This window comes from Lactuca saligna, chromosome 7, assembly GCF_052625555.1.
Source record: "Lactuca saligna cultivar CGN05327 chromosome 7, ASM5262555v1, whole genome shotgun sequence".
NCBI classification, from domain to species: Eukaryota; Viridiplantae; Streptophyta; class Magnoliopsida; order Asterales; family Asteraceae; genus Lactuca; species Lactuca saligna.
The window spans coordinates 166,273,081-166,299,003 of NC_136423.1; the positions used below are offsets into that span (position 1 = coordinate 166,273,081).

The window sequence follows — 25,923 nt, forward strand, 5'->3', positions numbered from 1 at the left end:
ATATGCAGAGATGTCGCACCCCATCCTGTTATGGCAAGGTTGGTCGGCGGGTCATGGGTCGGACCGAGGTGGTTCTGCAGACTAACGAGAAGATTTAGTAGATCAGGCAACAATTGCAGATTGCTCAGATTCGGCAGAAAAGTTTTGCCAACCGATGCAGATCCGAGTTGGTAGCTTCAGGTCATCGATATGGTGTTGCTAAAGGTCTCATCCTGGAAGGGTGTGATCCACTTCAAGAAAAGGGGAAAGTTGGGTCCCCGATATATTAGACCGTTTCGGATTATTTCCAGGGTTGGCAAGGTGGCATACAGACCGGACCTTCCAGAGAAGCTCCTAAAGATTCATAGCATTTTTCATGTTTTGCGATTACGGAAGTGCATATTAGACGAGGATGCGGTAGTGTCATTAGATGGCATTGAGGTACACGAGCACCTGAATAACGTTGAGAAGTCGGTGGGTGTCTTAGAGAGGAAGATAAAGGTGTTGCATAACAAGGAGATACCTTCGGTAAAGGTATAGTGGCAACATCGGAGGGAATCTGAGTGGACCTGGGATCCAGAGGCTGAGATGCGAGAGCATTACCCAGAATTTTTTGTCATAGCAGGCTTCATGGACGAAGCCTAGTTCAAGTGGGGGATAATTTTAACTTCTCAATCTTCAGGTATGAGTTTAAGATTTTATATTCATATATTCTAGGCAACTCGACGAGTTTGAGGGCTCCAACTCTTCGTGTAGAGTTTTAATGGTCGCGCATCTTTCAGGGTCAACTCGACGAGTTGGAAGGGCCCAACTCAATGAATTGAAGGCTGAACATGAAAATCCTAATTTTTAGGGTTTGCACCTTATTTAAATGTGTTAACTCTCATTCTTAGCCTCCCTTATCGTCCCATCAGTCCAGAGAAACCCTAAATCATGCCTTATCTTCCATTATGAGTTTGTGAGAGTTTATAGAGTGTTATTTGGTGTTTTTCTTTAAGGGGTTGAAGTTGGTGGTGCATAGCTGAAGTCAGAAGCTTTAGATCCAAGATTTTCAGTGTTGTTCCAGCCATTTGGAGGCATAAATTCGATATCATGATCATCCTTTTGTTAGATCTCTTCTTTTGAAAGTTATGGCCATTATTAGCTTATTTTGGGATCATTCTTGGAGTTGAGCATGTTATGAGGCTATGGTTTTAGATTTGGACATCTCATGGCCTCCATGGACTTAAAGTTGCCAACTTTATCATGTATTGGCCCTCTTTCATGCCCTAAGTCCCATAATAAGATTTATTTGAGTGTTTTAGCCCCTTGATGCCCTGCATGGATGTAAAGTTAGCAACTTTACATGGTATCTTAACCCTAGGGGACCTGATCTATAGTTTGGGGCTTTAGACTCACTTAAAAGTGGCTGAATTAGTTGAGATAGGAAAACTCGACGAGTCGCCTTGCCAACTCGGCGAGTTGGCTCGGGGTTTCTCCGATCTTCTATACATAGTACGAACTCATCAAATTGTCTTGACGACTCGACGATTTGACTTGAGTTTTCACGATTCTCTGAGTTCTAAAGGAACTCAATGAGTTAGTAGATGCACTCGACAAGTTGGGTCAACATGGAAACTGTTGACTTTGACTTGTACCATGGTTGACCAAGTTTGACTTGAAGGGCATTTTGGGTATTTCAGGATTTTACTAATGTTAGTCATAGGATGGTTGTAGTAAGTTGAGGTTGGGCTGCGAGTTTGGATTTGCTTACTAGTTCAACACTACTTATGAGGTTAGTTTTTCTCACTATACTCAAGGGTCGAAGGCACCAAGGGCGGCCCTTTGGATTTTCATCCTACTTTATTACTATGGTGATATGTTAGATCGGTATCCTGGTAGATAGGATATTTCTATGTGGTTATGATAGTTAGATCAGTTTCCTAGTAAATAGGATGTTGCTATGCTTAGTGATCTATAAATCTATTTGACTATCTGTAGACTGGTTATGTGCTTAATTGCTATTTATATGTCAACATGTATGTGTGTGTGGTTTGTTTGAGGTGATCCTGCTTTGTATTGTAGGCCAACAGACCCAGGGCAGTCCGAAAAGACTAAAGGACTGCGAGGCAGTCCAGTCAGACCGAAGTCCCGACTAGAGGTCTGGATAGACTGTAGGCCCTACGAGACGGTCCAGTCATGTCGAAGGCTCGGTAGCGGTCCAGATAGGCTAAAGGCCCTGCGAGGTAGTCCAGTCAGACTGAAGGCTCATTATGCATGTTGTTATTGGTTATGATTGTGTGGTGGTATTTTGGGGAAGACTCACTAAGCTTTGGGCTTACATTTTTTTGTTATGTGTTAGGTATTTCAGATGATCGCGGGAAGGCGAAGATTTGATCATGCACCTCCTCATATTTTATGTTATGATTTCTGCGATTACTCTAATGTTAAACTATTTTGACAACAATGGATGGTTTTGGAATGTTTAAAAACTTTAAATTTTTCATGAATTTTATGGATGTTACAGATATCTTGTAGAATGAAGGGATAACTAATCATTTGTCTTAGGACCAACGTCTAATCAGAGTTTGGCAATGTCTTTAGAGAACACTCTTTATTGGTTATTCGAAGTTATACTTGTGATTGTAGTTAGTGACGTATCCAAGTTGGCGACTGTTGGATTAAGTGTCAAAGGTCCTAACTAAATTTGTATAATATTGATGAATAAAAGTAAAATCGTTTTAGATTGCCCTCATAACCAGAAAATGGATTGATTAATCAAAGGATAGGGAGATAAATTGTTTTATTAATATATTAATAATAAATTGTTAATTAATGATTTGTTAGTTTATTATATGAATAATAAATTTATTAGAAATATGTAATAATTGATTAATTATTAATCAGAATTAATCAAGATTTAATTCGGGATTAATTGGAATTAGTTAAAGGTGCAGTGGTTGAATTATAATTGTCCAATAGTTGAAAAATAAAGGCAATTCTAGAATGGTCGATGGCATGGATTGTTTTGGAGGCTTCTTAGAGTTTCCATAAAGCTCCTGATGGTAAATAAGGAAAAGATTTGGGTTGGGATTAAATTTATTATTTAGTCCTTCAAATCTTGTTGTAACATCCTAAAAATATCACCCAAAAATTTTTGTTTGAAAACTATACTAAACCAAAATATCAAATATCAAAAGATAAAAACCATGACTCGTGTATCTCAAAATGTCATAATAAATTTATCAAGTCGAAACTAGTGTCAAAATCATATCCAAATATTAGAGTCTATCTCCCAGGCTAAATTGTGGTGTTTGCCATGCCATCATCCTGAGACCTTCGCTTTGCTAGTTGAAGTACCTAAAACCAAAAACTGAAACTGTAAGCACAAAGCTTAGTGAGCTCCCCCAAACTACCACATACCACACAATAACATATAAGCACATACTGGGCCTTGCCCACTACATCGAACCGAAATCCGGAACTGACTAGGGCCTCGCCCACTGCATCGAACCGAAGTCCGGAACTGCATCGGACCGAAGTACGGAACTAACCAGGGCCTCGCCCATTGCATCGAACCGAAGTCCAGAACTAACTAGGGTCTCGCCTATTGCATCAGACCGAAGTCCGGAACTGCATCGGACGGAAGTCTGGAACTAAGTAGGGCCTTGCCCACTACATTGGACCGAAGTCTGGAACTGACTGATCATATCATAACATAATCAAAGCATATAACATAAACATAAATATTGCATACTGCATCGGACCATAGTCCGGAACACATAACACATAAGATGCATGTATCATAAAGACATCAAGCATACTGAACTACTGCATCGGACCACAGTCCGGAACTACTACTATCTAAACGGGCCGACATTGTGGCCGTAGATTCGTTCCTATTGAAAGGAAGACTCACCTTGTAATGATGTCTGCTGTAACGCGGATCGGAAACTATCTGACTGCTGCTTCGGTAACTCCCCGACTACAATTCCTAAAATATACTTAATCAAACATTGATAACTAATCTTAGGGTAAAATGACTATTTTACCCCTGGTCAAAGTCAATCCGTTGACCTGACTCGCCGAGTTGGGCCGCCAACTCGTCGAGTCCCTAAGTTTCCTTCTACTTCCTTACCCGACCCTACTCGCCAAGTTTAGCCACAACTCAACGAGTTCCCCTTCTTTATTGTTATCGTGGAAACCTTCATATGACTCGTCGAGTTTTATGATCAACTCATCAAGTTTACCTTCATCATAAGAACATGTCTAGATTGTGACTCACCGAGTTGTATGAACAACTCGTCTAGTCCGTTCTTACGGGTAAGGAGATTGCCTTGGACTCGCCGAGTCCCTCTACACTAAGATCCATGACTTAATTCACTGAGTCCTTACTCCACTCTTTAACATACTTGCTACTACTGAACCAAAAATCAAGGACTCGCGTCCTAACTCGTCGAGTCAGAAGAACGACTCGCTGTGTCCTTTGCATGCAGTTTCTATTCAGTAGATTCTAATCAGTTTTAGTGCATCCAATACATAGATCTAGGTTTCTGGGACTATATGAACAAGTAAGTTTGCTAACTTTATGTATATCTAAGAGGCAATGAAGCAAAAACACTCAAACTTGGCTGTTATGGGAGGTTACTTGACTAGAACAATGATATGGCTGCCAAAAGGTGTCCTACTTGAGCTTCTAGAGTTCAAGAGAGGCTAGATCCGAGATATGGCTTGATTGCAAAGCTTCATTACTAGGGATTTGCGGTTTTTAAGCTCAAAACCATCAATTTAGGGACAAACTAGATCTATTAATACAATAATCAAGATAAAAGCTTTATTACCAGAAAGGATGGCCAAAGAGGAGTGTAATATGGATCTCCTTCTTCTTCCTTGAGCTCTTCAACCTTCTCTTTCTTCTTCTTGCTCAACAATGCACCAAAAGTTCCTTTACAAGGGAAAAGATCAATCACACACACTTCAAGGAGGCTGGGGTTTCGGAAATAATTCTCTGAGAGGTTAATGAGGCTGGGTTGGGGCTATAATGATGTTTAAATAGGGTACACACCCTGAAAATTAGGGCTTCATCCAGACTGGCGGACTCGCCGAGTCCGGAATATGGACTCATCGAGTCGCCACGCCAACTTCGCGTGCTGACCCACTGCTACTCGACGAGTTAGCGCCACTGACTCGTCGAGTAGCTTCTAAAATAAGAAGAAAAATAATGTTTTAAATGCGTACCAAGAATGGGGTGTTACACTTGGTTTGTCCCTAAGTTACCTAGACTATAAATAGGACCCTTAGGCACCTAATTTTGATGACTCTCACGTACCTTAAGGGAGAGAATGAAATTGTCCTCCTCTCTCCCATCTCTCCTTCAATCCTAGGGTTTCTTGCATTTTCGGTGCGAACAATTAGAGGCTTGCATGCTGTTGGAGCTAGGTGTACCAAGGTGACAAGAACATTTTGATGAACTTGATTGGGATCTACAAAAGGTATGTAACCCTCCATTTAATGTGAATTTCGATTTCATCAAAGGTTTATATGTTTTGTTTTTTAATAGTATGTTGCTTCAATAGTGTTATGACATACATCTATCGGGTAGCATCTATTAAGGCCTGCGACTCATTTATGTGTGATAAATACGTGAAGATAAGTTGTTAGCCTAAGTCGGGAAGGGGAACTAGATGTATTACTAGTGGGAGGAAAATTTACTCTAGGTTTCAACAAGGAATAATGCCCATGGTTTTGTGATCGCCAAGTAGGGGGTTCCGAATAAATGAATCCAATATCATAACATGTCAATAAGATATGTATGGTTAGACTAGGTGGTGAGAAACTGAGAACCGTAGAGGGAGATGTGGTGGATGGGTCACATCTAATTTTACGATGGGCTTAAAGTTCTAACATACTTTAAGCAATAATGCATGTATGGAAGGGTTTGGTGAAAATATGATGCTACAGTATCGTATCTCGAGTTGGTTTTTACCGGAGGACCACTGAGGAGTATGTTTAGCAACGAGATTTTAAGGATTTTTAATTTTTAGCTTTTAAGAATAAGTTCGAGTTGAACAAAAAAATTGTTTGATAGTACTAGCCTAAATTTTTATTTTAAAAAAACCTCATAATCCTAAAACTATTTCAAGTAGTTTTTGAAGGCTTTAAAAGCTTTCAACTTTTATGAAATTTTATAAATTTCAAAAGCTTAAAGTAATTTAACAAATGCGAATAAAACTTACAAATTCATCTACTAATTAATTTTAACAAAAGAAACATATATAATTTATTGTTAAAAATTTATAAGGAGCTGATTTATACACAACGAATTTTGGTCATACACAATAATTTTAAAAAATTAGATAATTTCACCCTTTCTCAATTTTACACCCTGCTTCCTCCCATTCTAAAACCGTTCCCCATGTTTCTCACTCTTACCCTTTTTCCCGAGTTCTATTGAAGGAGTGATATATATATATATATATATATATATATATATATATATATATATATATATATATATATAGAGAGAGAGAGAGAGAGAGAGAGAGGAATAGTGAGAGATGTCGAATGAAAATCCTGTTCTCTAGTTTAATTGATGGAAGGAAGGAGAAAGAAATGATTTTGAAGTCATAACTAGGGAACACATAAATTTAAAATCGTGTTCTCAATTTGGGTGGATTCTGGAAGAAAGTGTGCGGAACAAAAAATTTTGGTTTTCTTTTCTTTTCTCTCCTAATTAGGAAACACATAAACTTAAATTTTATTTTTCATTTTCTTTGAACTTGGGAGAATGGAATAAAGTAATTTTCTTTCGCCTCCTTTTCTTTATGTCAATATTTTTTTTTCTATTTTCTTTATTGAATTTGCAAAAAAAATTAGGAACAAGGCTTTACGATTCGACCACCGAGGAGTATGTTTAGTAACGAGATTTTAAAGACTTTTAATTTTTAGGTTTTAAGAATAAGTTCGAGTTAAACAAAAAAAAACACTTTGTTTGAGAGAACCAGCCTAAATTTGTATTAATAAAAAAAAAAAAAAAAAAAAAAAAACGCATAATCCTGAAACTATTTCCAACATTCGTCCACCATTTTCCCCTAGCATGCTCTACAACATGCACCATGGGAATATGCTAATTGTGTTTTTGTTTCTAAAATTTCGAGCGTTTCCTGTTAAATTGTGTATGAGTGAGTCTATTGTTTTAACACCAGCAACAAATTAATCAATTGTGATGCCTTGTATTTTTTTCATCCTGTTTGTTAATGCTCCTGCTAGATTTATCAATATTAATCCCACATGATATGTTTGCATTATTGATTTAGATGCTCTTGTTTGTTAATGCTCCTGATAACGATTTTATAAATATTGTTTGTTAATCCTCATGTAATTTGTGGTGAAGTTTCACGTGAGTGTTCCTTGAAGAAAGAATCTTTTGCATATCTCGATTTGTTAGCAATGAACCTGATATCACATATTAACCAAGGAACACAAAGAACCTTCTAACAGAAACATTAACATGCGTTGTCTTTTTTACATCCTATTTGTTATGCTACTCATAATTATTTTGGTTCATTCAATCTTGAAGGTTTTCTTATTAAATTAATTTTAATAAGTTTTATGTTTTTGGTTTAATTTTGACAGCAAATGTCACGCAATTCATGAATATGTTTTGAAGTGGGGTTCAAAATAAACTACATCGTAATTGGTTAATGATGATTTGCTTCTTATTTAATTGCTTTCTAGATTTTATAAGAATGTTGCTTACATAGCATATCAATGTTTTGTGATTGGTACTAAATTTCTTAATGTCCATGTGATTATCAAATAGATGACAACAATATCGAATACTACGATGCAACATGGATGAAAAAGTTCATTTAACTATTTCGAAATTTGACTCTTGTGATTCTTTAGTAAAAAGTGTTTGAGAATTTTATTATTCTAAAGGCTGTGAGAGATCTATTTGTGGTTCAAGATAAGACAAACATGTTATTTTGCAATGTGACATAGGAGATTCGTATCTAGATATATGAGTTATTTCAAGCAAACAGAAAAAACTACCGGATCTAATTTATTCAATTATCCAAGACACAACCCAAGATATGAGATATTTATTTGTGGTTCAAAAGACCACATGAGATTCTTCAATATTTGAGTTTGTAAAATCATCATAGAGTCGTAATAAATTGGATGATGAAAACAATTTAATTGATTTAAATGTATATATATTAGATACATTTGATTTGAACGTTTTTTTTTTTTGCATGTTATATATATATATATATATATATATATATATATATATATATATATATATATATATATATATATATATATATATATATATAGGTTAAGAATGAGAGAATCATTCTCAGCCAAACATTTATTTTTGCAGCAAAAACGTTCAATGTACCGGCGGAAATGGAAAAGGAATGCACATGTCTTTTCCAACAAAATATATTTCCTTAAACTATGCTAATCATTACCTTAATATATACAAAAACATAGTTTTTTTCGTTTTTTTTTTTAAATTTTTAGAAGCTATTTTTATCAAAAAAATAATTTTAAATATACCAAAATTCATGATTTTTTATTCTCTACAAATAGATATCTATATTGATATAGTTTTAAGATAAAATAATTTTTTTTATATTTTCAGCTATCCTTATTCATAAGTGAATAAAAATGTATCAGGTTTTATTACAGTACATTCGTTATTCACTTATGAATAAAAAGTATGATTTTTTTTACAATTTAAGTATCATTCATATATGAATATAGCATATAATAAACATAGTATGTTCATATTTTAATATTGGACAATGCATTCACTTGTGAATATTAACATAATATATTCACTTGTGAATATTATATGATATATTCACTTATGAGTATTAAATAATATTTAATATGTAAATATTACATAGTATTACATGATATATCAAATGTGAATATTACATACTATATTCACTTGTGAATATTAGATGATATATTCACTTATGAATATTACATAGTATATTCACATATGAATATTAGAAGGTATATTCACTTGTGAATATATTCACTTATGAATATTTGAAGGTATTTTGACAAATATATATAATTTTTATATGTTATTCACATATGAATAACATACAGACTTGCATATTTATTTTATGTTTTTAATAATAATATATTGATTCAGGTGAGAAAACATATTCATATGTGAATATAACGTGGTAATTTAGTTTATGCATATCATCAAACAGTTGGAGTGCATACAAGTTAATTATTTTAAAAATGCTAAAAACATCAAGTTAACAATTCCAAATCATCATATACTTCCGATTTCGACTTCAGATGCGACATTCTATGTTTGATCGATTTCTCATTTTAATTTTGATTTCCGAAAATCCGATTGGGAACATGTGAGTACCGATTATGAATCCTTCAATGTCGACTGTGACTGCGAGTCCAAAACTCCAATTCCAATTTCATGAACAACGAAGAAATTCCGGTTTAATTGAAGAAATTTGGATGATTATTGAAGGTTGGAGGAAATTTTTTTGATGATGAACGAACTGTAATCGATACGTATTTGAGATTGAAGGTTATTAACATATTTACAAGTTTGCCACCGTGTCTTTTTATGCTTAGATTAAATAAGTGATTGAAAACGATTCCCCCATTCTTAACATTTTTTATTTTCTCAATTGAACTCATCTCTCTCTCTCTCTCTCTCTCTCTCTCTATATATATATATATATATATATATATATATATATATATATATATATATATATATATATATATATATATATATATATATATATATATATATATATATATATATATATGAACGGGTGGTTTTTTATATTTTTAGTTTTGTTGGTTGTTTACATTTCTATTTGGATAGTTGTATGATCATTTTTGGGAAAAATAATCGTCGTATAACTATGTTTTTTTACTTTGAACTTGAAATATATATGATTATTTTAAATTTTTTAAAGTTTATGTGTGACAAAAAATCTAGGACAAAAAAGTAGTATTTTTTTAGTGATAGAAAGTAAAATTTAAAGCTTGGTAAAATAAATAAAATTGAAAATTTGAAATTTGGCAAAAAAAAAAAAAAAAAGGTTTTATATATTGATAGAAATAAATATATTTATATAGTCAATGAAGTTTGCCTATTCATATAAAATTATTGTGGATGGCAAAAGAAAATTTATACGAATCAACATGCTTATAATAAGTATCCTAGAAAAATAATTCTATGCGTGGTTATTAATGTTTACTTGTATAACAAAATAAATTTGAAGTTGACATCAAAGAAAAGGATATCATCGAGATAAGATCTACATCTAGATTCTAGAGTTAAAAAAGGAAGAAACAGACAAAAAGCTGAATTTTCTATCATAAAATGGTTGTTATGAACTTTTTAGCACAACTAAAATGTACTAAACGAGGATCTAGTGGTTCGTTTATGCGCATCTTTCTTCCGCGTATTTCACTTATAAATTATCCACAAAATATGTATTTGCTCACATTCTTTGAATGTCAATGTCAAGTTGTTGCGTGTCATAAATCCACTTTTAGGTTTTCAAGTTTCAACATAATAATAATAATAATAATAATAATAATAATAATAATAATAATGATTCAAACATACATCCATGTATTCTTCTTTGGTGTCTAACGTGCTAAAATACAAATATTTTAGTTATTTTAAATATCATGAGGGTCCTCCTATATACACGAATTCTTTCGTACATTACATCAAAATTAGTAAACTAATATTATAAAATTTTTAAATACAATCATACGACATGGTGCTAGTGACCATCAAATTCTATATTTTACTTTTTGCTATTTTTATTTGGATTGATTTTCAAAAAATACATACTTCAATGTTTTTATTTTATATTTAGTCTCTTTTCATTTTAGTAATTTTGAAATAATTAACAAATAAAAGTTGTATATTAACATAAAAAATCACAATCTATTACATACGCTAAAAAAATACATTAATATTATAAATTTATTTTTTTATTGAATTAGTATGCGATAAACTAGATTTGTTTGACGATTTTTTAAATATAAATGGATGTATATTTTTTAGGCAAGCTCACTATAATAGTAAATGCAAACTTCAATAACTAAAGTTATAAAAAAACGAACGAACATGAATGTAATTTTGTTTATATATGTTCGTTTATGTTTTAACCAAATAAACGAATGAATACGACTGAATTGATAAGCATTCAATTCGTTTACAATCATATTTATAGCTATATAGAAAAAAAAACCATTATATTATATAAAACCTAATATCCCTTTTCCTAATTAGTTGTCAAACAATTTATATAATTTATTATTGCTAGTTTTTTAACAAAGAAAGCAATTAAAATTTTTTCCTATTATTTAGTATGCTTTCGATTCTTTATTTCCCACTATATCGGTTATTTTCGATTTTCTGTTCGGTTCGTCCTGGGTCCGAGCCAATGCTGACTTCCAGAATTGTAAATCCGTTAAATTTTAAAAAACAAAAGATAAGTAATATCATAACAAAGTTATGAAGCACCGCTAATATCATAACAAAATAGTTTAATATTATGGTGATTAGTAGTGGTGATGGCAATGGTGGTGGTGGTGTTTGTAGGTGGTAGATGTGTTGATGACGATGACAATGATAGATGTCGTGGTGATGGCTGGTAGCGGTGGTGGTGGTTGCTAGCAGATGGGAGGTGATGGATTTATATATGAATATACTTACATGTATTATCACATATAAATATTACCAATCCCCCAATCGTATCTATATGACATAACATTTTTTGAAAATAAATAAATTATTGGTTGAGAATTATTTCTATTTTCATAATTTTTTTTGTTTCAATTGAATTTACATATCTCTCTCTCTCTCTCTCTCTATATATATATATATATATATATATATATATATATATATATATATATATTAGGGGTGTCAATTTATGACACGACACGACAAAAATACACGATACGAAACGAAATCGGGACGAAATCATAATTCGAATTCGTTTTCGTGTCGTGTTCGTGTCAAGTTTAAAAAACACGATGTCGTGTCGTGTCGTGTTCGTGTTTGCAAATCCACACGAAATTGACACGATTGAGCATGTATTTGTCGTGTTTTCGTGTTTGTCGTTTTTATCGTGTTATATATGATTAAATATGAATTAAATAAAATAATAGTTATGTAATATTATCTTTGTCGTGTCGTGTCGTGTTGTCATTTTTTAATTGGTTCGTTTTCGTGTTAGTTAAAAAAAACACGAGATCGTGTCGTATCGTGTTCGTGTTACAAAAAACCTTGTCGTGTCGTGTCGTGTCAGACAAAAACACGACACGACAGCCCGATTTGACAGGCCTAATATATATCTTTCTCTCTCTCTATCTCTCTCTCTCTCTCTCTCTCTCTCTCTATATATATATATATATATATATATATATATATATATATATATATATATATATATATATATATATAAAAATAAAATTTTAAAAGAATAAAGTTTGATTTCAAAATCTATATAAATATAAGGGGCGTTTAATGTAAATTGAAAATTAATATCTTCAAATTTTAAATAAAGACAATTTATTTTAATAGATTAAAAATAGTTAAATTTGTTGAGTGACATATATCAACTCAATCAACTTTTCGTGTATTTGGAAATCATACATAAGTTGTATTTGGAATTAATTGTATGATACATACGGATAAAGATGAAGTATCTGGTTGTTTACAATTATAATGATTCCTTCGAGCAAGAAGCAGCAAAAGTAAGTAAAATGAGTACACCTCGTTCTACTAATAAACAAAATTAAAAAGAAGAAGAAAGAAAACTGTTTTTTTATTTACTATAATAATGTTGTTTTAAACATTGCAAACTAAAAATCGTTGGAAATTTAAAAATAACATGCAAAGGAATCAAGAACATTAATTACAAATAATGATTGCTTCACGACAGAAAACGGGTTCGGATAATAATAGATAAGTGATACTTTCTTCAGTGTACCGACAAATTCCACCAACTTTAATTGACCATCGACAACCCATATTTCAATTTCCTTTCAAATTTTTTATGTAGCCACCTTCACAGCTCAAAAATTCCTTTAGATTTTAGTAAGACTGATAAATGATGGATAATAATCAATTTAATAGTTTCGGCCACCGGCTGCTTCTATTAACCGGTGGGATCTCTCTCTCTCTCTCTCTCTCTATATATATATATATATATATATATATATATATATATATATATATATATATATATATATATATATATATATATATATATATATATATATAAAATTAAATTTTTATAGTAACTATTGAATAATATTAATCAACTATTTAAAATAATTTAGTAATTAAGAGATATATTTTTTTAATTATATGAAATCATAATCACTAATTTAAATAAATATATGAAATTATATCACTTTATAATTTGTATTAATTTTATTTTAATTTTTATTCTAATGTTATTAATTTAATATAATTAGAATGAGAAAGTTAAAATAAATTTGAAATTACAAGTAACATGCATTAATTAGAAGGCCTAAAAGGGTAAAAAATGACAAAAATAAATATATGAATTAATTAGAAGACTTAATAGGATAACACATGTTAAAAAAAAAATTAAAACCATTCTTTATTAGAATAGAAAGCTTTCTCTCTCTCTCTCTCTCTCTCTTCTTTTTTTGACCGAAAACGGTTAAATTTAAAAAATGGCAAATTAAAAAGTAAATTACACAGATGGTCCTTATGTGAAAGACGCACACTTTCATATGATTGATAGAACCTCTCTTTAAAATTTCATCTACATCATATTATCCAAAACATGCTACATACATATTTATAAACAATATTTTTACATTGATAATTTGATTACAAAGATTGGATACAAACCGACTATTTAGACTATTTACAAAGTGTTATATATTACATAACTACCTAGGATATTATAGTTTTATACATACATGAACACTAATTACAAAAGAAATACTATTATGCATTCAAAATCTTCTAACAGTATATGTTTGTACTGGATCTTTATTACCTGCAATGGTTAAATATGTTGGGTTATGAGCAATCTAACACTCCTAAGTGTACATGCAACCCTAGATACCTTGGATCTATGTTTTCTCTATTATACATGCAAATATCAACTTTCCAAGGTATTGTTCTATTCTAGCATACTAAACTTTGAATAACACAAGTTAGAATAACATACCTGTTGTTAGTGCTTGTCTTCATGAAGCTTGAGTGCCTAGTGCCCCAAGTGTGACACCTCAAATGGTTCACACAACATCAAATACACTTGGAATAACTTGAGAGAATTCTACACTTCATGAAATCGGCTAGCCCTCTCTATAATCATACTAGTGCCGATTTTGTCAAGAATAAGATCTTTATATAGTGTTACAATTAGGGTAACCCCTAATTGTCATGACTTTCCATTTACTTGGATCCATGGGTTCAAATACACCATGGAGCATCCATGGACCATCCTATGGGTTTTAGCCCAACTTGATTATCCATGGAGCATTAGCCCACTATACAAGTATGGATGATTTACACAATCAACCCATATATTTAATTAGTCTTCTTTTGATCACTTAATTAATCCTAGATTAATTCTTGATCAATACTAATTAAATAATCTCATTATTCTTATAATTAATATACTAGAACTTATAATATATTAATAACCATAAGTGTCTTATTTCTCTCATTATAGTCTATCCAAGTGCATGATGCCATGCAACCCAAATGGACCATGCCGGGTGGGTCAAGTCTTACCAATTGTAGTTATGGACTTAGACATTAATCCAACAAAATACTGAGAGGGATACGCGGCGACGCTTAGTGAGTTCAATAATAGATACAATATAACGTTATGCCATATATATATATATATATATATATATATATATATATATATATATATATATATATATATACTTCAATATGGAAAAAACAAAGAGGAACACCGAACAATAAAGACATATGTGAATCATGTGACAATCTTTGCATATCAATCAATGATTTGATTCAAAGAAATACAATCAATGAGACATAATAATTTCCATAATTGATATACATCAATAAAGCTTCGGCCCCAATGGCACAAAAGACATACACTTTCTGATTAAACATTTTGGTAGATTTCAGACTTTTAGCCCTATCTAACATTCTGTCAATGTCATAGGGGTAGAAGTCATTCTCTTACGAGACATCCTCTACACGGCCAGAGGCTACATACAAATACCACTATGATTTTTCTTATTTCTTATGAGTTTTTCCTTTACGTTCCAAATCTGAAGTTTTTACTATTTTTTGCAACTTTAGAATGTATGTCAAAAACCAATTTAAAACTGACATACAAGCCTTTTAATGTGACAATGGAAAAAAATTTAACAATCATTTGCTACTCACTTATCTTAAATCGAATGGTATCATAATTCGATTCTCATGTCCATATACATCACAGCAAAATGGGAAAGCTAAACGTTCCATTCGTACCATAAACAATATCATACGCACATTCCTTTTCCAAGCTTCCCTTGCACCTAAATTCTCGACTGAAGCTCTCCTCACATCTATTCACACTATGAATCCCCTTCCCACCACTACTTTATCCTTTAAGACACCCTTTGAAGTTATTTTTGGTTTCTTTCCAAAGTATGATCATCTTCGTGTGTTGGGTGTCTGTGTTATCCTAACACATCTTCTACCTCTACCCATAAGCTCTCCCCTCGATCCACTGCATGTGTCTATCTTGGTCCCCCCAGACCACAAGGGACATAAATGTGTAGACATTATCACTCAGCGTGTCATCATATCACGTCATGTCATATTCGATGAAGATCACTTTCCTTACTCTGATTTTCACCCTCCCCCTTCCGACTCTAACTATCATCAACTTTCTACTGATGATGACACCCCTCCCTCTGTCACATCCTCATCGGTTCCCCCTCAACCCGATTGCATGGATCCCACTCCTCCTTCTTTTCCTCGTCCTCTTCCTCCACCTCCTCCTCCTCCTCCTTCTACTTCTCATCCTCTTCCTCTTCCTCATTTTCCTCACCCACCTACTGGTTATCATGTGACCACTTGTTCTCGTACGAGTTCTCCACGACCACGCACTATTCTTAATCTTTCTGCTACTTCTGACATCTCCCTTATCCCTAAATCCACAGCTCAGGCCATGAATCGTCCAAATTGGAAGCTAGCTATGGATGCGGAAATGTCATCTCTCCTCAACAATCATACGTGGGATCTTGTTCCTCGCCCTCCTAATGCCAACATTGTTGGTTGTCGATGGCTATATCGTCACAAATTTGACTCTCACGGTAATCTTAACCGTTACAAAGCTCGATTAGTTGCTCAAGGTTTCTCTCAACAACCTGGTTTAGATTTTGATGACACTTTTAGTCCGGTTGTGAAACCTGCTACCATTCGTACTGTTCTCAGTATTGCTGTCTCACGCCACTGGCCCATTCGTCATCTTGATATCAAAAACGCTTTTCTTCATGGTGACTTAACCGACGAGGTTTATATGAAACAACCACCGGGCTATGTTCATCCAACTCATACACACCATGTGTGTCACCTACGTAAGGCCTTATATGGTCTCAAACAGGCCTCTCGTACATGGTACCACCGATTTGCTGTATATATCTCTTTGCTCGGCTTTACTAGTAGTCGCTTGGACACCTTTCTTTTTACTTTCCATCGTGCCTTAGAGACTATCTATCTACTTCTTTATGTGGATGATATCATTCTCACGGCTTCTAGCCCATCCCTTATCGCGCGAGTCATTACGCGCCTCTCTTCTGAGTTTATTATGACGGACTTAGGTCCTCTGTCTTTTTTTTCTCGGCATTATTGCTATTCGTTCTACAGATAGTTTGTTCTTGTCTCGGACTGCCTTTTCCAAGGAGATTATATCCTGAGCTGATATGACCTCCTGCAACGCGTGGAGCACTCCTAAGGACTCCAAACCAAAACTCTCTTCCTCGGGAAATCCGGTTTCTGATCCGACCCTATATAGAATTTAGCTGGGGCACTTCAGTATCTAAAATTTACTCGACCAGATATTGCTAATGTAGTTCAACAAATATGTTTGTACATGCATGATCCGCGTGAACCCCACTTCCTAGCTCTTAAGCGTATCTTGCGTTATCTTCAGGGTACTCTTCATCATGGTTTGTTCATTTGTCCGTCTCATATCGATCGTTTGGTTTCTTATTCTGATGTTGATTGGGCTGGCTGTCCCTCGACATGTCGGTCCACCTTTGGGTTTTGCATTTATCTCGGTGATAATCTTATCTCTTGGTCTTCCAAAGGTTAACACGTTGTCTCTCGGTCTAGTGCCGAAGCTGAGTATCGGGGGGTAGCTACGGTTGTGTTTTGTGACAATGTGAGTGGCATGTACTTAGCTTCTAACCCAGTTCAACACCAACGAGCCAAACATGTGAAAATAGACTTACATTTTGTTAGGGAACGCATTGTTATTGGTCAAGTTCGCGTGTTGTATGTTCCTTCGCCTCATCAGTTTGTAGATATCTTCACTAAAGGACTACCTACACCTTTATTTTTTGGATTTTCGTAAGAGTTTAAACATTTGGGAACCCCCTGCTCAAATTGAGGGGGAGTGTTAATGTACCTATTTATTTATTTTCCTTTTTTAGTGTAGGTTTCGTATTTCATGTATAGTATAGGGGTCCTTTGTGTATCTTATGTATTGTATCTTGTATAAATACCGATGAGAATATAGTGCAAACCCTAACATAAATTATTTCCACAGACACTTGTCACAAGTTTATGATAACGTATCATAGTTCTATTGGTTATACTATTTGTCATATATATATATATATATATATATATATATATATATATATATATATATATATATATATATATATATATATATATATATATATATCCTCTTCAGCAACTCTTACAAAAGATATGACTTGTCGCAACTCGTAAAAACTTCAAACTTACATTGCAGTTAAGTAATCCTTTAACGTTATTTAGATCCCTTTCATTTCCTTCTTACATTGATAAAGCCAACCACAAAATCTTAAGTCACATCAATGTACAAAATTAGCTTAAACAACAACTATTAAAAAAAATCAATAAAACAATATTTACAAATCATTAAAAAAGTAAACCACAAGTATATGCATCTCTCTGCAGTTGTCTAAAAATTCCCTTATTTTAACTTAAATCTTGAAAAATGGTCATAAGAGTAACCTCATTTATCTCTTTCTTTTATTAATTTATTATTACTAATACTATATACTACTACAAAAATTTAAAAATAATATTTACTATTTTGAAATTAAATTTTAATCGTATTTGAATTGTATATTCTATATATTGAAAAGAATTAATAAATAAACTGAACATGTAAAACCGGGATACCAGTAGCCCTTACGTTTTCAATAAATTATATAATTCTTTAATAAAAAAAATACGTAATTTTCTATAAATAGCATCCATCCCACGGTAGCACCAATAACCATGGCTTCTTCTCTTTCCTTAATGCTTTTCTGCTTCATCTTCATATCATTCGCCATCTCAGACGCTGTTGTTCCACCCGCCGACACTTTTCGGTATGTCAACCAAGGCGATTTTGGAGAAGCCAACTCCGAATACGCCCCAAACTATCGTCCTCTTCCTCCATTCACATTTCCTTTCCAGCTATGTTTCTACAATACGACACCCGGTGTCTACACTCTCAGTCTCCGCATGGGGGTCCGAAATGACGAATACATGATGCGATGGGTATGGGAAGCAAACAGAGGCAACCCTGTCGGCGAAAACGCCACATTCTCATTGGGCTCCGACGGCAACCTTGTACTGGCCGACAGAGATGGCCGGATCGCATGGCAAACCAACACCGCCAACAAGGATGTCGTCGGTTTTGCCATACTCTCCGATGGTAACATGGTGCTTCGTGACTCCAAGGGTGGTTTCGTCTGGCAAAGCTTTGATTCACCTACTGATACGCTCTTGTTTGGTCAATCTCTCCGGATCCGAGGTCCGACGAAGCTCGTCAGCAGAGCTTCAACGACGAACAACGTTAACGGAGCGTATAGTTTTGTGATAGAGCCAAAAAGATTGGGTTTGTATTATAAGAACATGCTTTACTGGTCATCCACGTTCCCGGAAGTGAGCCAACGAAATGTGACTATTGTTAATGCAACATTCGGAATTGTGGAAACCGAATACAATAACGACTTTAATGCACTGAGGGTTCAGCTTTCAAACTCTGATGCTCAACCTTATGTGGACATGGACTTACTCCGATTCAATAACACGTTATCGTATATCCGACTAGGCATCGACGGGAACTTACGACTCTACTCTTATCGTCCGAATGTGGCTTTTGGCATGTGGAGTCTGGTGTTCACTTTATTCGATAAAAGGGAGAACACGAGGGGGGATATATATGAAGACGAGTGCCAACTGCCTGAACGCTGCGGCAAGTTTGGGCTGTGTGAGGACAGCCAGTGTGTTGGGTGTCCGACGCCGGAGGGTGTTTTTGCGTGGAGCACAAAATGCAACGTGAAGTCGCCGTCTTGTAAAGCGGGTGGTTCTCGTTACTACCAGCTGAAAGGAGTCGACCATTTCACTTCTAAATACTCTCCGGGGACTGGGCCGGTGAAGCAGAAGGATTGCGAGAGTAAATGCACAAAGGACTGTAAGTGTATGGGGTATTTCTATCGCACTGATCTATCGAGGTGTTGGATCGTTAACGAGTTGAAAACGTTGACGAGGGTTGGAAACTCGACTCATTTGGCCTACATCAAAACCCCCCTCTAGTAGCTCTGTATAGGTCTACGAGGAACGGGGGAATAAGGAAGATGAAGATTTAAAAAAATACCACAACTTGCTTTTCTAAATTTTAATCTTCCATTACGTGTTTGTATCGGAATTAAATAATATTCTTGTTTTAATATATTAAAATTGTCAACATAAAATAATAGAGTTGATGTTGTTTGTTTTTTAAAATATAAAAAATATTTGCTGTCGATTGTATCGAGTTTTTGTTCATAAGGTGATTAGAAAAAACTATTTTCTATTTTAGTGTAATTTCAAAAATATTTACCTTATTTCTTTTAATATTTGTTTACTTTTCAATTTTTCTTATTGTTTTTTTAGTTTAAATATGAGATTATTTCTTCCTTTCCCATTTATTTCAACTTTTTTTTTTTTTTTTTTTTTTTTCAAAATAGCAGTTTCTTTTATCTTTTATCTTTTATTCTGTTTTTTTTAGTTTAAATATCCATTTTTCTTACACAAACCTTTGATCATCAAATTTTAATTAAACATAATAACATATAAAAGATTATTTAGGTGTTGTTTAATTTTTGCTAAAAAAAATTGAACTCTTATGTCTACTGGCGGAAAGATATTTGAGAAAAAAAAAGTATTTTTCAGAAGAAATCAGACATAAAAAAGTTTTTTGACATCTTTTTCAAATAAAACAAAAAATAGCTCACGATTTTATTTTTTTTATTTTAAAGTTATAACTCTTTATGATATTGCTTGTTCCCCTACTAATGACGCCATCACCACTATCACCACCACGATTATCACCATCACCACCACTGTCGTTGCCGTCATAGCTTCCACCTTTATCACCACCTTCATCCGCACCTTCTCCCACACTACCCTTACCCCTACATCCGCCACCACCACCACTACTTGTGCCATATCCACCACCATTTCCGCCGCCTCAACCAACATCATCGAGTTTTTTTTATAAAGACTTTAAAAAACAAACATTTATCTATGAAAACTAAAGAAATGGAAAAAAAAAACAAAAACAAAGATAAAAAACAAAAACAAAAAAAACTTTTGTACCATATTTTATATCACCGGCATTTAAAAAGACCAAATACATTTACATCATCGAAAACAAACACTATCTTATTGTTGGAAAGTACTCGAAGATACCGGAATGAAGAATTTTTTTTATACGCATTAGTTTAAAATATTTTTTGTTGGTCAATATTATATTTGTGATTTTATATATGTTAGTTTGAAGTTGTAATCATTTACTAAGTGACTAATTTGTAATAGTTTTATTTGCTAAGACCTCTTAAAAATATAGAGTCGATGGTATGAAAATATAAAAAAAGAAAAAAAAAAGTAATAAATAAATATGGATCGTTTCGTTCATAAAAAATTAAACATAAAATAACAATGGTGTAACTAATGAAAAAGATTGAAAAAATAAATTTGCCTACATAATTTCATGGAACTAATTTGTGAGGAAAAAACGGAAAATTACAAGAGATATTTTCTTTTTAATATCTAAAATTTTGAACTAGGGGCAATATTAACAACTCATGAATTTTCAGTGGACTAAACAAAACTACAAAAGTTGGAAAAAATCAATTCCTTAACATAATATGGTTTTCGACGACACACTATAATAGTAAATAGTTTTTTCAATGATCCTATTGTATCCGTAGAAAAAAGGTGGACAATTCCAATCTTTACCGTTCGTTTTTTCTTGAACTATGCAGACTATTTAAAAAAGCTAAACAAAAAAAACTACTTTTTTAACTTAAATGATTTTTGTAATGATTCTAAAAATTATAAAAAGCACCATTCGAAGGATCTGCGTTAAAGATCAATCACGAAACATAATAATATTTTGGATGTGTCATGTTTTGAACATTTAACCTCCGTATTGAATTCCTTTTATCAACCATTAGACCTCATTGGGTATGATAATTCTAGTTTTTCAAAGTCTAATTCATACAACCATGTTTTATGCGTTTTTAGTATTTCATTTTTTACTATCAATATTTTACAAAATTAGACAAGTAGATAGATACTCTCAAGCATCACAACCAAAATTTTGTATATCTTCAAAAGTACAACGAAAACTTTGACATCTGCATCAACCATAATGCTTCATCCACGCCACAATTGCTATGCAAATAATATTGAGAAGAGTTCTGATAGTGTTATAAGAATGTATATGTTGTTTGCTTTTGCTTCTTCTTTCCTAACGCTCGATATGTAAGGCGCCCTATATCAATACCAAACGAAAAGAAAAAACTCAATTACTACAAACATAACACAATCCTCTGGTTATTAATTAATATTTTTCCCAAATCACGCTTCAACTGAGATCACAAGTGGTATCCAAATTCCTCTGTAAAGAAAGCAAAAACATATAAGTTTTTGCTGAATCAATAATATGTATCTTTATATAGGAGATTCTATGTACTGATGCAGGTAGATAATATACCTATCTAATACCAAATATCTTGTGTTGTTACCATGCGTTAAGCTCCACTAAATAGAGACACACCAAAAATACCTTTTATTTTTAATCAAGAAAAAGTATCGTAGACGGAAAAAATCAAATCCATATATATTACATAGGTTTTTATTAAATTAATTTTTTTGTTTATTTAATAAAATGGCTGTTTTAATAATATGATAAACAGTTATATATGTTATAAATTCGATATAATTAAAACAAAAATAACAAAACAAAATTAAAATATCATGAAAGAAAAAAGAAGAGTTGAGAGGAATCTTGATCATTTACAAGATTGTATTTAAGAGGAAAAATGACATATACATCCTATCAAGTTTTTAGAATTTACTCTTTTAGTTATCTAACTTTTTAAGTGGTTTTTTAAGGGAACAAATTTGGTTTTGTCGGGTCCAATACATCTTTATTGAGAAAACGAAGGGGTAACCCGGTTACCCCTCTATCAGCTCACTTATTTTTCTATTTTAATAAATAAATAAAAAAATTAAAACGTCCCATGACATCTAAATCACTCTCTCTCTCTCTCTCTCTCTCTCTCTCTCTCTCTCTCACATTGGCGATGGCAGCCCCTCCCCCAGAGAATAACGATTGAAGCTCCACCCGAACACCCTCTGATCACTTCGTGAGCTACTCACCTCCACAATTGACAACAAGAAGGGAAAACAGTCGAGAGGATTACCGGAGCATCCACATCGTCATCACCTTCGATGCTTCAACCATCGTCGAGACAAGGATGCAAAGGTGCCACCGAAAAAAATGAGCTCTGTCCCCTTCAATGGATTTGCTGCCACCAAACTGAAATCCACCCTTTTTCCTTTGATTTTCTTCCTCCTTGATTGATCGAACTCCTCACAACCACCCCTCATTTGTTGTTGTTCAATTTCTGATGAACCTTCCTTCCCTTCTTGTGTTGCAGTCGGTCGGACCAGAAGAAGAAGGAACTCATCGAACAGCCCCCTGGAGTGTGACACCCCTCCTTATGACCTCCCAGCCATCGCCGGAGATTAACACCCTCCCTTTCTCTCGATTGCCAGCCAACATCAGAGTTTCCTTGCGACTTCGACTGTACATTCCTTACCCAATCGTTGGAGATGGAGATGAACTGCAACCGATTACTATTTTCGTCTTCCTCCCTCGATCGGTGCTCGTTGATCAGCCACAAACAATCACCCCATCGTTTCCTCTTTCCGTCCGCATCAATTTCCCTTCCAGATCTAAAGAAGACGAAGCCCCCCCCCCCCCCCCCCCATTTTTATATATTAACGATATAATGAAGACGATTATTCAATCTGATACCTAAGCAGATTATTGGTGAACAAAGGAAAATGCGGGTGGTGATTGGTTTCTAGGTAACAATTATTCAATTGAGAGAGAGATGGGTGGCCCAATTTTCATCTATGTTTCCCCTAAACTGGATAAAACAAGTAAAAGGGACTAAAAAGACATGTTGCCTACAACTTGATTTCCTCATAAAGCCACGAAAAAACTTAAGTGACTAAAAGGGTCGACCCTAGAAACTTCATAGGGCGTATGTGTCATTTTCCCATATTTAAGATGATATGTTTTTGTCTTTACATTTGATGGGTATTTATACTACATATCATCATATTTATACCACATCCAATAATAAATCAATAGATAAAGAAAATTATTCAAGTGGTGAAATTTGTTCATTTACATGCTTTTTCTAACTCAATAATTTGATGGATTTTATAAAATTCCCCATTGGATGACAAATTTTTCTAATCTAGGTTTAACCTCGAAGTACTGCCTCATCAAAAACATTACTAAAGAAAACTCAGTGTGAAAAAACTATAGTGAAGGGAAAAAGAGTGAAGTGAATAGTTTACTCTCCTCATTTTGACATTTATTACATTATATGCATATGTCACATTATGATTTCGTGCACATGTTTTCTAAAGATTACAATAGGAAGTGACTTTGTGAAAAGTTCTGATGATTTATTAATAGATTGAACATATTTTATCTCAACCTTTTGATATTTTATAAGCCCTTCAATGTACTCAAAAAACTTTGGTGGTATGTGTTTTGTTGTGACACTCTTGATATATTTCTTTCATTTTAGTGACACATGATGAGTTATCTTCATAAATTAAAGTGGGACACGACCCACTTTTTTGATGAAGATTGGGTCATGTACAAAAGAATTATCAGCTTTAAATCTCTAGATAGTCATAAGGGCGAAAACATTGGGCGCACGTTGTTGACTTGTCTTCAAGAGTATGGTATCAGTAACGTAATACCCATAACCATAGACAATGCTAGTGCAAATGATAAAACAATCGAAATTCTAATGAAAAACTACCAAACTTGTATGATAGGGGGAAACAATTACACGTAAGGTGTATGGCCAACATCCTTAACCTTATGATTAGGGATGAGTTTGATCAATACCAATCTAGTAACAAGTGCATGCAAAATGCCTTTAAATACATTAGGAATTCTACACAACGAATTCAAAGATTCAAAGAATGCATGAAAGAAATAAATATGGAATCCAAGATGTTTTTGTGCAATGATAGCCCAACCCGATGGAACTCCACATACGAGTTGTTGAAGATTGCGATGGAGTTAGAAAAGGTTTTTGGCATGTTTAAAGTCGAAGGTAATTTCATACTCCATTTCATTGTTTTTTTTTTCTTTTAATTTCAGTATATTTGCAAATTTTTAGCCAACTTTGAAGCATCATAATGTCTTCGTTATTTGTCCGATTGACCTCATTTTTTTCTAACTTGTAATTCACAATCTAAACTACAGTTTAGACTATTTAAATGCGTTATTTTTTTTTATATTCTATAAGATACAGGCCTCTATACATGGGGTATTAAAGCTAAGTTTTTCTGTTTCAGCATGTTTGCAAATTTTTAGCCAACTTTGAAGTGTCATAACGTCTTCATTATTTGTCAAATTAACCTAATTTATATTTCAGCTTGTAGTTCACAATTTAAAATACATTTTACACTAATTAAATGCGTTATTTTGTTGTATATTCAGTGAGATGCAGACCTTTAAACATGGGGTATTAAAGTTGAGTTTTCTGTTTCAGCATGTTTGCAAATTTTTAGTCAACTTCAACGTGTCATAACGTCTTTGTTATTTGTCCGATTAACCCAAAAAAAAAATTCCAGCTTCTAGTTCAAAATTTAAACTATATTTTACATTATTTAAACGCATTATTTGGTTGTATATTCAATGAGATGCAGGCTCCTAAATAAGGGTTAGTAAAGCTGTATTTTTTACAAAAAAAAAAAAAAAAATACTAACATTTATTTTATTATAATAGATCTTACATATGTTCGAGATGTTTTGACCCCCACAAAATAAGATTGCAACATTTGTAGAGCAATTGTTGGATATCTCGAGAAAGTCAAGGTGAAAACTGACATAGTATCAACGTCAAAAAAACTGATGGCACGTCGTTTTTTTGGAGAAATATGTGATTTGTACAAACACATTAAGGAATGGACGGCTAGTCCCCAATTTTGTTTGATCGAGAAGGACATGATTGAAAAATACGATAAGTATTGGGCGATCTTGAAAAATTAAACGATTTTTTGTATTTTGCGGTCATATTAGATCTACGGTTCAAGTTTGATTTTCTTCAACA

The 25,923-nt window shown here is 33.4% G+C and overlaps 1 pseudogene; it reads left to right on the forward strand.

Annotated features, from left to right (window-relative positions):
* Positions 1-18,487: 18,487 nt before the first annotated feature.
* LOC145006023 (epidermis-specific secreted glycoprotein EP1 pseudogene) lies at positions 18,488-20,032 on the forward strand (annotated as a pseudogene).
* The last annotated feature ends 5,891 nt before the right edge of the window (positions 20,033-25,923 follow it).